We start from the raw sequence: 13,512 nt of genomic DNA, 5'->3' as shown, positions 1-13,512 counted from the left end.
ATAACCACTGCACAGATTTAAATACTACATACTACATCCCCATCTACCCCTAAACATTAAAAACTTAAATAAAGCACACTATTCCCATTTTAAATAACTAAAGCCACAAAATGCAATTATCTACTTACCACTCAGTTATTGCTGGGCTGGCTGGCTCCCTTGCTGGCTGGGCTGGCTGGCTGGGCTGGCTGGCTCCCTTGCTGGCTGGGCTGGCTCCCTTGCTGGCTGGCTGGGCTGGCTCCCTTGCTGGCTCCCTTGCTGGCTGGGCTGACTCCCTTGCTGGCTGGGCTGACTCCCTTGCTTGCTGGCTGGGCTGACTCCCTTGCTGGCTGGCTGGGCTGACTCCCTTGCTGGCTGGCTGGGCTGACTCCCTTGCTGGCTGGCTGGGCTGACTCCCTTGCTGGCTGGCTGGCTGGGCTGACTCCCTTCCTTGCTGGCTGGCTGGCTGGGCTGGCTGGCTGGGCTGGCTCCCTTGCTGGCTTGGCTTCAATGCTGGCTTCAATGCTGGCTTCAAGTTTAATGCTGGCGAAAAATTCAGATCTTTTGTCCGGGCTGCTATAGAGCTTAGTGCTCTACAGCTGCGACCTTTATGGGGCTCTTCACAAGAAGTTCCCGCCCCCTACAAATAGCTGCAGCCAATTACTGTGCTGCATTACCACCCGGACCTAGCAGAGAATCCCTCTAACTGCAGGTCCGGGTGGTGACGTAGCCGCATTGCCGTGGAAAAACCGGAAGTATTTTCGGCTTTTCCGCGGCAATTTTAAAATGCAAGCGCAAAGGGGAAAAAACGGGACTTTTAAAGTCCCACGCTTGGTGAGCGCGGGAAGCGGGATGAGAGCACTCAAACCATGAGTGTCCCGCTGACAACGGGACGGGTGGCAACCATAATCCACGAATGACAGAAAATTTCTATACAGTGGCATATATACAGTCAAGGAGATTTTTCATACCTTAGTTTGAGCAAGCTTGGTGTATAGATAGCAAAACTTTGAATTTCCTATTGGTACTACAAAGCATAAAAATGAAGGAATGGAATCTGGAAAATAATGCTATTCGGGAGATATGTCATAACGTGAGAAATAGTTTGTAGGGTAGTAGTTCCTGATAGGGAGTATTTGAGTAGCACAGAAATAGCGGAGGTAAGCAGTGAGGAAATGAGGTGTGACAAGTTAGGAGGAGAGAAGAAAAGATTTTAGTCTGTTTCTATTTTACCCAAAGATTCGTCTGCCAGTTGAATCCATTTTAACTTCTGGTTTGAAGTTGATTTCATCTGCATTTCATGAACTTGCTAAACTGAAGATATTGAATTTAATCGAATATAAAGTCATGTAAAGAAATGTGTTTATCTATATGGAAGATACAGAATTATTTGTTACTGCTGTCAGCTGATTGTCTTTCCAGTTCTTCTTCCATATCAAAACTTAGAACTTTATATAGGAACTTTTTATCTTGAACAGTCTTGCTTGTAGTACAAAGTATTTATGAATCTAGACATGAACCATTAATTTGGAAACTGGGAAATCAGTTTTCTTTGTAAAATTGCTGTATATGTGGCATTCATTTCTGGGACAATTACCCTACAGTATGACTTTTTTAAATTACTTTATAACCCTTGCACTGTGAAGGTAATAACTTGAGAATGAGTATTTCTTTATCAAACCTAACATTGATTGGGGAGTTTATGCCATTTAGATATTATCTTATTAATCTTTATAAGTGAAGTATTATACTTACTTGTGTTAAGTTCCTATTTATATGTGATGGCTAAATTCCTAGAACATGTTAATAATTTAAGTACTGGAATTTTAGTTTGAATTTCTCCTCTCTGAAAATCATGATGAAATAAAACAGAAAGTGTAGATTTGGTTGGAATCATAAGATGTCCAGATAAACATTAATGCTGTATAGCCTTGTAAGTACCTGAATACTTTTAATATTATAATGTGCAAAGTGTTATTGGGCAGTGGTTCTAATGCCAGAATAAAAAAAGAGAGTGAACAACATATGAAGTCAGAGTCCACTCTGCCTAGGATTCAGAGAAACTGAGTCTAGTAACAACAAATAAAGAACTCTTATCTAGAAAAATAAAACCTAAAGCGAGCTGGCTGTGCTGTAGTTAATGACTACAAGAAGTATTTAAAAACAGACATGTTTGCATGGAGAAATCCAAAAGGGAATTTATAATATGTGTAGAGCATGCTATTAGTTCTGCGTTCATGTATCGGGGTGAAGACTAGGAAAACAACAAGTAGGCTACATCCTATGCACATGCAGGCTCACCACCATCTTCCTGTACAATGTGGTGGATGTGCCTCATTCAGAGTGTATAAAGGTAACCCCTTCTGATACTTGTGTTTCCAGGGTCATTATCATCCTGCATTTGACTCATTAACACTCTTCCCCATTATCAGTCCACAGTAGCCCATTCATTTTTGGATCTATATACAGTGCAACAACCTTGCACTTCACTAAAGATAATAGACTCTGAAACTGCTCCACTCCACTTCATAGCAGTGTTTTTTTTTTCATGAACCTGACCAGTTTATTTTCACCTGTTTTGTAATTATAAAGGTAAACTATATGCATGTAAGTACACTCATAGAGACACCTTTCAGATTTAATGGTGCTAAGCAAAAGCTTAATAAGCATGGAATTGTGCAATGCAAGGTACTATGTCTAAGTACCTAGGCTGACTAAAGTTGCTCTTTTTTTCCCTGGTGCTGCACACTGATATATTTTGTTCAGTATTTTTTTAATAAAATGGGGTAAAATGTAATAGTTAATCCTCACAACACTGGAAATATGAACATACAAATTAGTGGTAATAATTATACGTGTGTGTAGATATTTCTAATATTTTAAAAAATGAAAAAGAGAAAATGTAATATTATTGAAAGTCTTGAAGGCATTAAGTGAAAGTAAAATAATTTTATGCATTAACATTGAAGATTGTGGGGGAATTTACAATTATAACTAGTTTATATGTCAAAGAAGTTGGTTCCAAGAAATTCACCTTTAACAGCGATGCTTGAGAGATAAATTTCTTTAAATCCATTTCAAGAATACATAGCCTGAAGTTATGATTGGTAATCTGGTCATAATTATTTATGGTCACTTTTCCCAGTTCTGCTTTAGTAAAGCTTGTTTTGTTCATAAGATGTGGCAAAAGTGAGCGCTGGTCTTTATCAAAATTTTTCTGCAATACTCTTTCTTGGGGAATGCTGTATATACTTTAGAATGAGACCAAAGCATAACAGCTGTGAACAAAATTTCTGATCAGATCAGGGACGTGCATAACAAAGTTGTCTTTTTCCTGATTTCAGAGTGTAGCCAGTGGTGCCCCATGTATTACAAGATTGTTTCAGCTGGATTTTTATATATAAACCTCAGTATAACAAGTTGCATAGTTTTTTCTTGATTTTTGAGTGTAAGTACTATACTCCATGTATTACAAGATTACTAATGGGCTTTTCTAGTTGCCTTAACTATTAACTTGCCAGAAGCATACCCATGCTATTCTTTGGATATAGTATTAGAAGTAACCATTAAATAATGATAAATCAATAACTTTATACTCTGCTTTTAATTCTAAAATTAATCTGTAATGCCCGCATTATTGTTTTTCTCATTTCTCTTTAGCAAAATCACTTAGTCTGAGCTACAGATAGTGGAATTTTCCAGTGCATATAAGGTCAAGCTAGATTAGATACATGATTATTTTAAGTATTCTTTTTGCTTTATTTTCTGATAGCCTTCTTGTAATGTTAGTTATATCTTGATTCATGGCTCTCAGCATTTTACCTCAGGAACTAGGGGCAAAATAAGAAGCAATCAGGAGTAAAGGCTGGAAATTGTGGGCAGTTTTTAAATATTTATACAAGTCACTCAGAAAACTGGTAGATCAACAGTGTATATGTTCATATGCATTTTTTAAATATAGACAATCTGCAAGTGTCATTTTGTACATTATTTAGTGACCATAATAATCACTGTCTTGTTTTAAATTTGATGCTTTTATGAAAGAGCAAAATTTTAAAGCAAAATCACACAAATTCTGCAAAATCAGTGGGACAGTTGAAATGTACAATCTGATTTTAAGGACCACAAAACATGATAGTTATGTTAGAAGTGGTAATTAGAAACTTATTTTTGATATAGCCTTGGAATATTCTTACTGACTTTATTGTATTGTAAATTTGTTTGATTTGCATTTTGATTGTATTTGTGAATTTCATTTTAAATGATTTGTGAACATTATGTTTGAATGATTTTGATAAGCTTATTTTTCCCAGCTAAATCTATTAATAAAGTTTTACATTGTTCTAAGGCTTTGTAGTATTACTGTTTTTTTTTCATATCATTAAGTACATCAATTGACTTGAAGCTGAAGTAGTTTGTAAAACATGCCACCATGATCCTTTTCTGTTTGTGGGAAAGATAGAAACTTACAAAGAAGAAATCACAGACAATTCTAGCAACTAAAATTTTCATAACTGGTTCTGTCACAAGAAATGAAAACTGAAAAACTGATAGTCAAGCGCTGCAAAGAGGCTGCTTTACTTTTATCTCCAAGTACAGCTGTAATGCAACAAGAATTGCTCCAAAGGAAATAAAAACGAGGTGTCCAGTGTAAGTAAAAGTTTTGTAAAATATTCCAAAAGAACATAGAAAAACATACAGATGTTACATAGATGATAGACTGGGCCTAGCTTTATTACCTCTGGTGAGGATTCTTCGACTACTGATACTGAGACACCTAATATTGGTGATTCTCCAAATGCTAAAAGGGGTCGAAGGACTGAGGTCCCTTTAGGGGGAAAAAACACAGGGCAGGAAGGAAACACAGAGGTCAAAAACTTAGAAGAGCTCTTCATGTCGATAGTGAAGTAAATCATTCATGTACTAATGTTTTAAATATTTCAAGTCATATTTTGACTGATGATCAATATTCCCTTCTTAATAAAGGCCTTGGTTTCATACCTGTTTTTTCACTGAGGAAAGTATTTTGGTTTCTGATACAATGGATTTTTGTAGGAAAATTAACTTGAAATTATTTGTTCAACAACAAGATCAAACTGACAATGCTCAAAGATCATCTGATTTTAGATTTCACAAATCTACATTTAACCCTCCCATGGATAAACATGTTGCTGTTTTCCAGCAGGCGGTTATAAAGGATATACACTTCAATTTGGGTTCTGTTGACACTATAAAGCATAACATGTCTAGGAAGGAACAAATAGCACTCACACAACTCAGAAATAATACGGATATTGTTATTATCTCTGCCGACAAAGGGGGTGCGGTGGTGGTGATGGATACTGAGTATTATGTGAATGAAGGCCTTAGACAACTTTCCAACCATCATCATTACATGAAGATGGAGATTGATCCTACTCCAGGTTTTGCCTTGGAAATTAATGAATTTTTGGAAAAGGCTGTAGAATCTGGAATTATCTCTGATAAAACCAAAACTCATTTGACGGTTAAGGATCCTACGAAACAACAACTATATCTACTTCCTAAGATTCATAAGTCCATTGATCAGCCACCAGGCAGACCGATTGTATCTGGCATTGGGTCACTCACTGAACCCTTGTCTGTTTTTCTAACTGAAAAATTGAAACCACTGTTAACATGTGTTAGAGCAAGAATCAAGGACACGACTGAATTTTTGCAGATAGTCTCCGAGTCTCAATTGGACCCTGAATGGCTTATGTGTACCCTTGATGTATCCTCGCTTTATACCAGCATCCCTCATTGGGGTATTAATGCCTTGGAATACTGGCTAAATAAAACCAATTTATACCCCAGGGATGAACACCTTATTGTTGTGTATGGCTGAACACATTCTAACTAAAAATGTTTTTATTTCCAACAAAACTGCTATTGGCAACTACAGGGTGCGGCTATGGGTGCATCCTTTGCACCCATTTATGCTGATCTTTTATGGGCTACATGGAAGATATGATTTTATATGACCCTTTGCACAACATATATCTACCTGAGATTGATATATGGAGAAGATACCTGGACGACTGTTGGCTTATATGGAAAGGAGGTGAGGAATACCTCCAGGAATTTATTCAACATTTGAATGGGAACATCTGGGGTATCGAATTCACTGTGGAATATAATAGGAGTGCAATCAGTTATTTGGATGTCAATTTAATTCGACAGGAGGATAACACTCTTAGAACGTCCGTACACAGAAAATTCTCACAATATAATACCCTTCTACATGCTGATAGTTTTCATCCGAAACATATTATTCGAACATACCGAAATCACAGTTTGTGCGGATGAAAAGGATTTGTTCCTCAGTGGATGATCTTCAGAGTCATCAAATGGATCTAACCAAGAGATTTTTGTCCAGAGGTTATTCCACTCGTACTATTGAGTCAGCAGTCCAATTTAGTAATGCTAAATCCAGGATTCTCTTCTCCAATACAATACTAAAACTCATAATGAGGAATCAGATGTATGTAGATTTGTCACCACTTATGGCAGGAATAGTGCCAATTTAGTAAATATTATTAATACTCATTGGAATATATTGCATTCTCATCCATTGTTGGAAGATTATCTCGGAGAACGATGTTATTTTTCCTATAGGAAAGGCAAAACTTTAGGAATTTATTTTCACACTATAAAAAAACAGGGTCATGGATCACACTCCAACTCAAAGAACACTTACTGGAGATAAACTTTCAGGCATTTATCCATGTGGACATTGCAGTTTTGTAACTATATTTTCAAAACTACTTCTTTCACTAGTAGGAACACTGGACAAATATACGACATACAGTTTTTGGTAACTGCAGTTCAGACTGGATTATTTATCTTGCCACATGTACATGTCATGCATTTTATATTGGCCAAACGTCTAGACAGTTTCATGTCAGGATCTCTGAGCACCTTGGTGACATTAGAAACAGAAGATTAACTAATGCACTATATAGACATGTTATCAAACATCCCACTGCCAAATTTACATTCACCATCATTGATCATATCATAGGGAATCGATCTTTTAAAACAGGTTGGCATGATATCCTAAATACCAAAGAAAAAAGGTGGATCATTAAACTTGGGGGGCTTTTCCCTCCTGGATTAAATGATAAATTATAATTTGTAATTAACCAACACTTGCATTACGTATATGTACTTATTTCTTATCAGGTTGCATTGCTTAGGTTTTGCATTTCAGCTCATTTTAGGATACTGTGGCTGGTATTCAACACCAGAATTCTTATAACCTGACTTTTGTTTCGGGTTTATTTTGGGCATTTACCCTTTATTGTATGTTTTTTATTAAGTTTGTTTATTATCATTGATATACCAGTATACTGTGTCTCTTTGGATTTTTCCATTATAATCTGGAGATATGCATGCAACTCAGGCAAACTTTTTTGCTTACTGAACTATGTATTTTTCAATTACTTTTGCCTTGATTGTATTTTTCAATTACTTTTGCCTTGTTTGCATTTTTGACTTATCAGGAAGTGATGTCATATAGATGCCTTAAAGAACATTATATAAGATGATGACTAAGTGCTTTTTGCTGACTATACTACTGATGAAAGCCTTGCTGCTGAAACCGGTCTAGTTTCAGTTTTATTAAACTACTTTTGAACCTTCCTTGGTGCTGGCCTTTTTTCTGATTTTGGGTCTAACAAATGCTCTTGCCGTGCACCAGCCTAACTTGCTAGCTCCTATACACTACATTACATAGATGATACAATGTTCTGTGCTTACTTATTCTAATGGGAGTTATATTTATTAATTTAAGGTGTATTTTTCTTATGTTTGAAAGTTAGATGGGTAAGAGGAGGCGTAATGACACTTTTCCTGCTGGTCTTCTTCTGCAAGAGGAAGGGAAGAGAGGGTACATGTGTCATGGAGGGCACATTCCCATTTCACATTTTTGGTGACAGTTAGGGATTGCTGAGATGGCACTGGCTTGCTAATTAAGGGAAAGGAAGATGTCCTTCAAGGATGCATCTGCAGTCCTAACAAATGGGTTGTCCTGCCTCAGGCAGCCATTCGGTCGGCCGGATTCCAAAGTCTGGGTCTGGCCTCGGCTGATGTCGCACTTCACCCGACGTCACTGCGGCAGTCAATTGGGTATAAAGGCATCAGCCGACGCCATTTTCCTCAGTCTTTCTTGCCGCGCGGTGCCCGAAGCAGAAGCTGTTCGCAAGTGCCGGTCGGTCAGATCCAGAGATTTCTACTACCGAAGACTTCTAAAAAGCTAAGTACCCCATTGGGGACTCTTTCTTGCCTCAGCCGATGTCAGAAAAAGTAAATAATTGTTTAACTTGTGGGAAACAAATACCTCATAAGGATTTCCACTCTTACTGCCTTCCTTGCTTAGGCCCAGACCACGACGTAGCAGCTTGTGTAGCCTGTGCTTCCTTCAACCGACGGACACTTAGACGTCGGTCGGAGTTTGCGGAGGAGTTTTTTGGTCCCGCTTTTGCTTACAAAATGCCGTCGGAGACTCCGACTTCACAATTAGCTAAAAAGCGTAAGGAAAAGGACCGACACTCACGGTCCACGGTTTTGGCCGAAACCACGGTTAAGCCAACCGCGAGTGTCTCAGTTTCGGCTGGAACCGAGTCCTCGGTTCTTCCTTCGGCCGAAAGCATTCCTCCTGCAGCCGAGGCCTCACACAGCATGACTGAATCTGCTACTGAAATTTCTCCTGCTGTAGCAGGCACCCAGGATTTATCAGATACTATTCCTTTAGACATATCCACTCCTGCACGTGGAGCTGCTAGGCCCCCTGCATCCATGTCTATCAAGGCTTTCTCTAGGGCTAAAGCAGCTAAATCTTCAAAGGCCTTGCCTTCTAAAACCCCTTCCCACAGGCCTAGCTCTAGTTCCCAAATGCTTAGCCTGGCAGAGGATCTCATTTCTTTAATCAGGGGATCCCAACCTCACCCTGACAGGGCCTCACTTCCCCCTCCAGAGAAGAGGCCTAGAGCAGAGCCCCCTGAACCAGTTTCTACGGATTATTCTTCTGATGATTCAGAAAACTCAAATCCTCCAGAGGGCCCTTATTCTCCATATGAGGATTCTGACGCAGAAGACTCCATTCCTTCTGCCTCTCCTCCTGAGGAATTTTCTTTTGGGGAAACCTTGCATGCTATGAGGGAACAATTTCAATGGCAGGGCCAGGATTTTTCAGTTTCAAGGAAATGGCTCAGGACCTTTTTGCATTTACCACAGCATAGGCCTTTAGCCATTCCTCTAGTCCTAACAGTTGTGGATGATGCATTCAATGATGCTTGTTCTGCCCCTGACTCTCTTCCTCCGGCCCCTGCTAAGCCCGACAGATACTACAGGGTCCCGGACACACATTATCACCTGTATAAGGCTCCTATTGCAGATCCTGAAACTATTTCTCAAGTCCCCAAAGCTGTAGCAACTGCCAAAAACCCCCTCCCCTCTGAGAGAGAATCTAGAGCATTAGAGAGATGGGGTAAAAAAGTTTATACTTCTGCTACTCTTTCGGCTAGGGCTTTAAACTGTCAATTCCACATGATTCAGTACCAGGAATTTTTGTTAGACCAGTTAAATAAAAAACTATCCTCTCCTGAACCTATAGACCGTAAGTCCCTTCAGGATTTGGTACATAACACTCAGCAGGTCAGTAATCATTCCTTAAAATGCGGCTATGATGCACTGGAGGCTTCCTTTAGATCAGCTATGACTGGTACAGTGATCAGAAGGCATGCATGGTTAAAAGAGCAATCCTTACCAGACCATGTAAAGTCAAAGCTCCTAGATGCTCCCATGGAGAAACTCAGTTTGTTTGGCTCCCCTGCACAGCAAGTCTTAAAGAAGGTGGAGGAAAAAGCAAAATCTGTCCAAACAGTCAAGGACTTCTTACAGGTCCAGCCTCCTAGGTTTAGTAGAAATTGGCCTTCGAAGAATTGGTCCTTTCCAGACTCCAGAGCACAGAGAGGCAGAAATAGGCGCTCAAGAGGCAGAGGTCAATCCAGAGGTGCCTACAGGGGACGTCAGTGGCAGCCTAACAACCAAAGAAGTACTGCCGCAGATCCAGCTACTGCCACCTCCACAGGACAATCACAGTGACTTGGCCCTGATACCGCCTACCAGGGAACAACTGGAAGCACCTTTAGGCGGAAAGCTAGCCTTATTTTCAGTAAACTGGCATTCCATTACAGGAGACAAATGGATTTTACAGACAATAGACAAAGGTTACAGGTTTCACTTCCATACTCTACCAAGGAAGAGAGGAATGCCAAACCTACCACCAAACCAAAAGACAAACGCTCTAGGACAAATCAACCACTTACTAAGGATGAGAGCTATAGAAAAGGTACCGGCTATGGCACAAGGACAAGGATTTTATTCCAGACTTTTCCTGGTGCCAAGAAAAGAAAACCAATGGAGGCCTATTCTCGACCTGTCCGCTCTCAACACATATCTCATTGTTCCAAAATTCAAAATGCTGACCCTACAGCACCTTCTTCCCATGCTGGGCAAGGAGGCTTGGCTGGTGACTCTAGATCTCAAGGAGGCATACCTGCACGTCCCTATTCGACCAGATTGCAGAAGATACCTCAGATTTCTTGCAGGATCAGAGCATTATCAATTCTCAGCATTGCCCTTTGGCTTATCTACTGCGCCCAGAGTATTCACGAAATGCCTGGCATCAGTAATTGCTCATTGCAGGCTTCAGGGAATTCAAATTTATCCATACCTGGACGACTGCCTGATACAAGCGGACAACAAGATCAAATTAACAAAATATTTGGAAAAGGTTATCCACCTACTGCAGGCCTTGGGATACACAGTCAACATAAAAAAGTCAAGGCTGGTACCATCCCAAAGGATTACATTCTTGGGTGCAGAACTGGACACATCAAATCAAATGGCATTTCTCACAGCAGAAAAGCAAAAACTACTACCACTCTATTTCAAGGCATTAGCAATGCAGAACCAGCTTACAGCAAGGAAAATCCTGCAAGCTCTGGGTTACATGGCATCCTGCATAATATTAATCCCACATGCCAGACTGCATATGAGGAAGTTGCAATGGTACCTACGGAATTTATGGTCTCAGCACAAGCACAGCCTAGAAACCCAAATTCCAATAATTCCATGCCTGAAGCAAGAATTCCTGTGGTGGGCTCAGGCCTGCCAGTTGAACAAAGGACTGCCTTTCCACAGCCCTCACCCAGGCCAGACTATCACCACGGACGCCTCAGACCTCGGTTGGGGGGCACACATGGCAGACAAGTGTATACAAGGCCTATGGGCACAGGACCAGCTGAACCTACACATAAATCAAAAAGAGATGCTGGCAGTCAAACAGGCAATTCAGACATTCAGACCTTTTCTTCAACAGGGTCATTTGCTGATAAGGACGGACAACACCACAGTTATGTGGTATATCAACAAGCAGGGAGGCACACATTCATACCCTCTATGCCGGATGGCAATGGACCTATGGAATGTGGCCCTGAACCTCAACATACAGCTCCAGGCCTTATTTGTGCCAGGAAAAGAAAATATATTAGCAGACACATTAAGCAGAACTACCACGGATGCCCACGAATGGATGCTGCATCCGGACATCTTCAAAACCATTACAGAGAAATGGGGCTACCAGAAATAGACCTGTTCGCATCCCCACACAACCACCAATTGAGAAAATTCTGCACAAGGACATACCACCCACTTGCTTGGAAGGTGGACTCCTATCCTTCAGTTGGGAAAACCTAACAGCATATGCATTCCCACCTCTACCTTTGATGCACAAAGTGCTACTGAAGATCAAAGAAGATCACCCAAGGATCATACTGATAGCTCCAGAATGGCCGAGGCAGCATTGGTACCCGCTTCTGAGAAGTATGTCTCGGACACACGCATGGCCTCTACCTCTAGTTCCTCTGCTGCTAACACAGAACAACTTCAAGATCTTGCATCCAAACTTGAAAACACTGCAGCTAGCTGCTTGGAATCTTACATGAAACAAAATAACCCAAATTTATCTCAGAGGGTGAAAGACATTATCCTGGAGGCTCGCAGACCCTCCACAAGGAAGACTTATTCAGCAAAATGGAAAAGATACCTCATTTGGAGCACAGCAAAAGGAGAAAACGTATCATTGGCAAACATAGCTAACATCCTGGAATATTTAGCAGAACTTTTCCACAATGGCCTGTCTTACTCCTCCATCAAGATTCATGCATCAGCAATTTCAGCAGAATACAACATGGATCCTCCAGTCTTCTCGCATCCTCTACTCAGGCAGTTTCTGAGAGGAATTAAAAATGTAAAGCCTCCAAGAAAGCCACCTCTGCCTACATGGGTCCTGAACTTTGTGCTGGAAAAGTTAACACTTCCCCCTTTTGAACCAGCAGCAACAGCAGAATTACAGTTCTTATCTTGGAAAACTGCTTTCCTGCTTGCAATCACTTCAGCAAGAAGGGTCTCTGAATTACAGGCATTAATGGCAGTACAGCCCTTCCTTATCTTCCATCAGGATAGAGTGTCCTTGAGAACTAACCCTACTTTTATGCCAAAGGTGGTTTCCAGGGTATCATTGAACCAAGCAATCCACCTACCAACATTCTTCCCCAACCCACAGAACAGGGGGGAAAGGCTACTGCACACCTTGGATGTACACAGGCAATTGCGCTACTACCTGGACAGAACCAAGAATAATAGAAAAACTGACCAGCTTCTGGTAGCATATGCAGCAGGAATGGAAGGAAAAGCAATTTCAAAACAGACAATTTCAAAATGGATAGGAAATTGCATTAGATTTTGTTACTCCTTTCATGGGAAGACAACTCCAGAAAACATCAGACCTCACTCCACAAGGGCTACAGCCACTACTACAGCTTTCTTACGAGGAGTGGCTACCAAAGACATTTTAGAGGCTGCTACTTGGAGCTCTGTGCATACATTTGCCAAGCATTGTAATCTGCCTTTATACTCCAGATCCCGAGCAGGTTTTGCCACTGCTGTTTTGCAAGGGATCTTAGCTACACCATAATCTTCTTAGTGCCTCCTCCCCCAGTTTGGCTATGGTATTCTACCCATTTGTTAGGACTGCAGATGCATCCTTGAAGGACATAGTACAGTTTTGTACCTACCATAAATGTAGATGTCCGAGAGGCATGCATCTGCAGTCAGGATTACCCACCCTCCTTCCCCTCTGTGGTACTCCTAGGGTATTTGCCCATCTTGTAGCTAGCTGGGGGAATCTATTATGGTGTATTTGTTTGTATATATGTACATACATGTTTATGTTTTGTGTGCTCTCTACTGTTTGGAATCATTTGCATTTATCCAAATTTAGCCTTCCTAGAGGGCACCTGGCATCTGGGGCAAGAAACACTGAGGAAAATGGCGTCGGCTGATGCCTTTATACCCAATTGACTGCCGCAGTGACGTCGGGTGAAGTGCGACATCAGCCGAGGCCAGACCCAGACTTTGGAATCCGGCCGACCGAAGGGCTGTCAGAGG

The sequence above is a fragment of the Protopterus annectens genome, chromosome 7.part0 (assembly GCF_019279795.1).
Source record: "Protopterus annectens isolate FY-2018-M chromosome 7.part0, PAN1.0, whole genome shotgun sequence".
Taxonomy (NCBI): Eukaryota; Metazoa; Chordata; order Ceratodontiformes; family Protopteridae; genus Protopterus; species Protopterus annectens.
Note: the sequence above shows the minus strand (reverse complement) of the source record.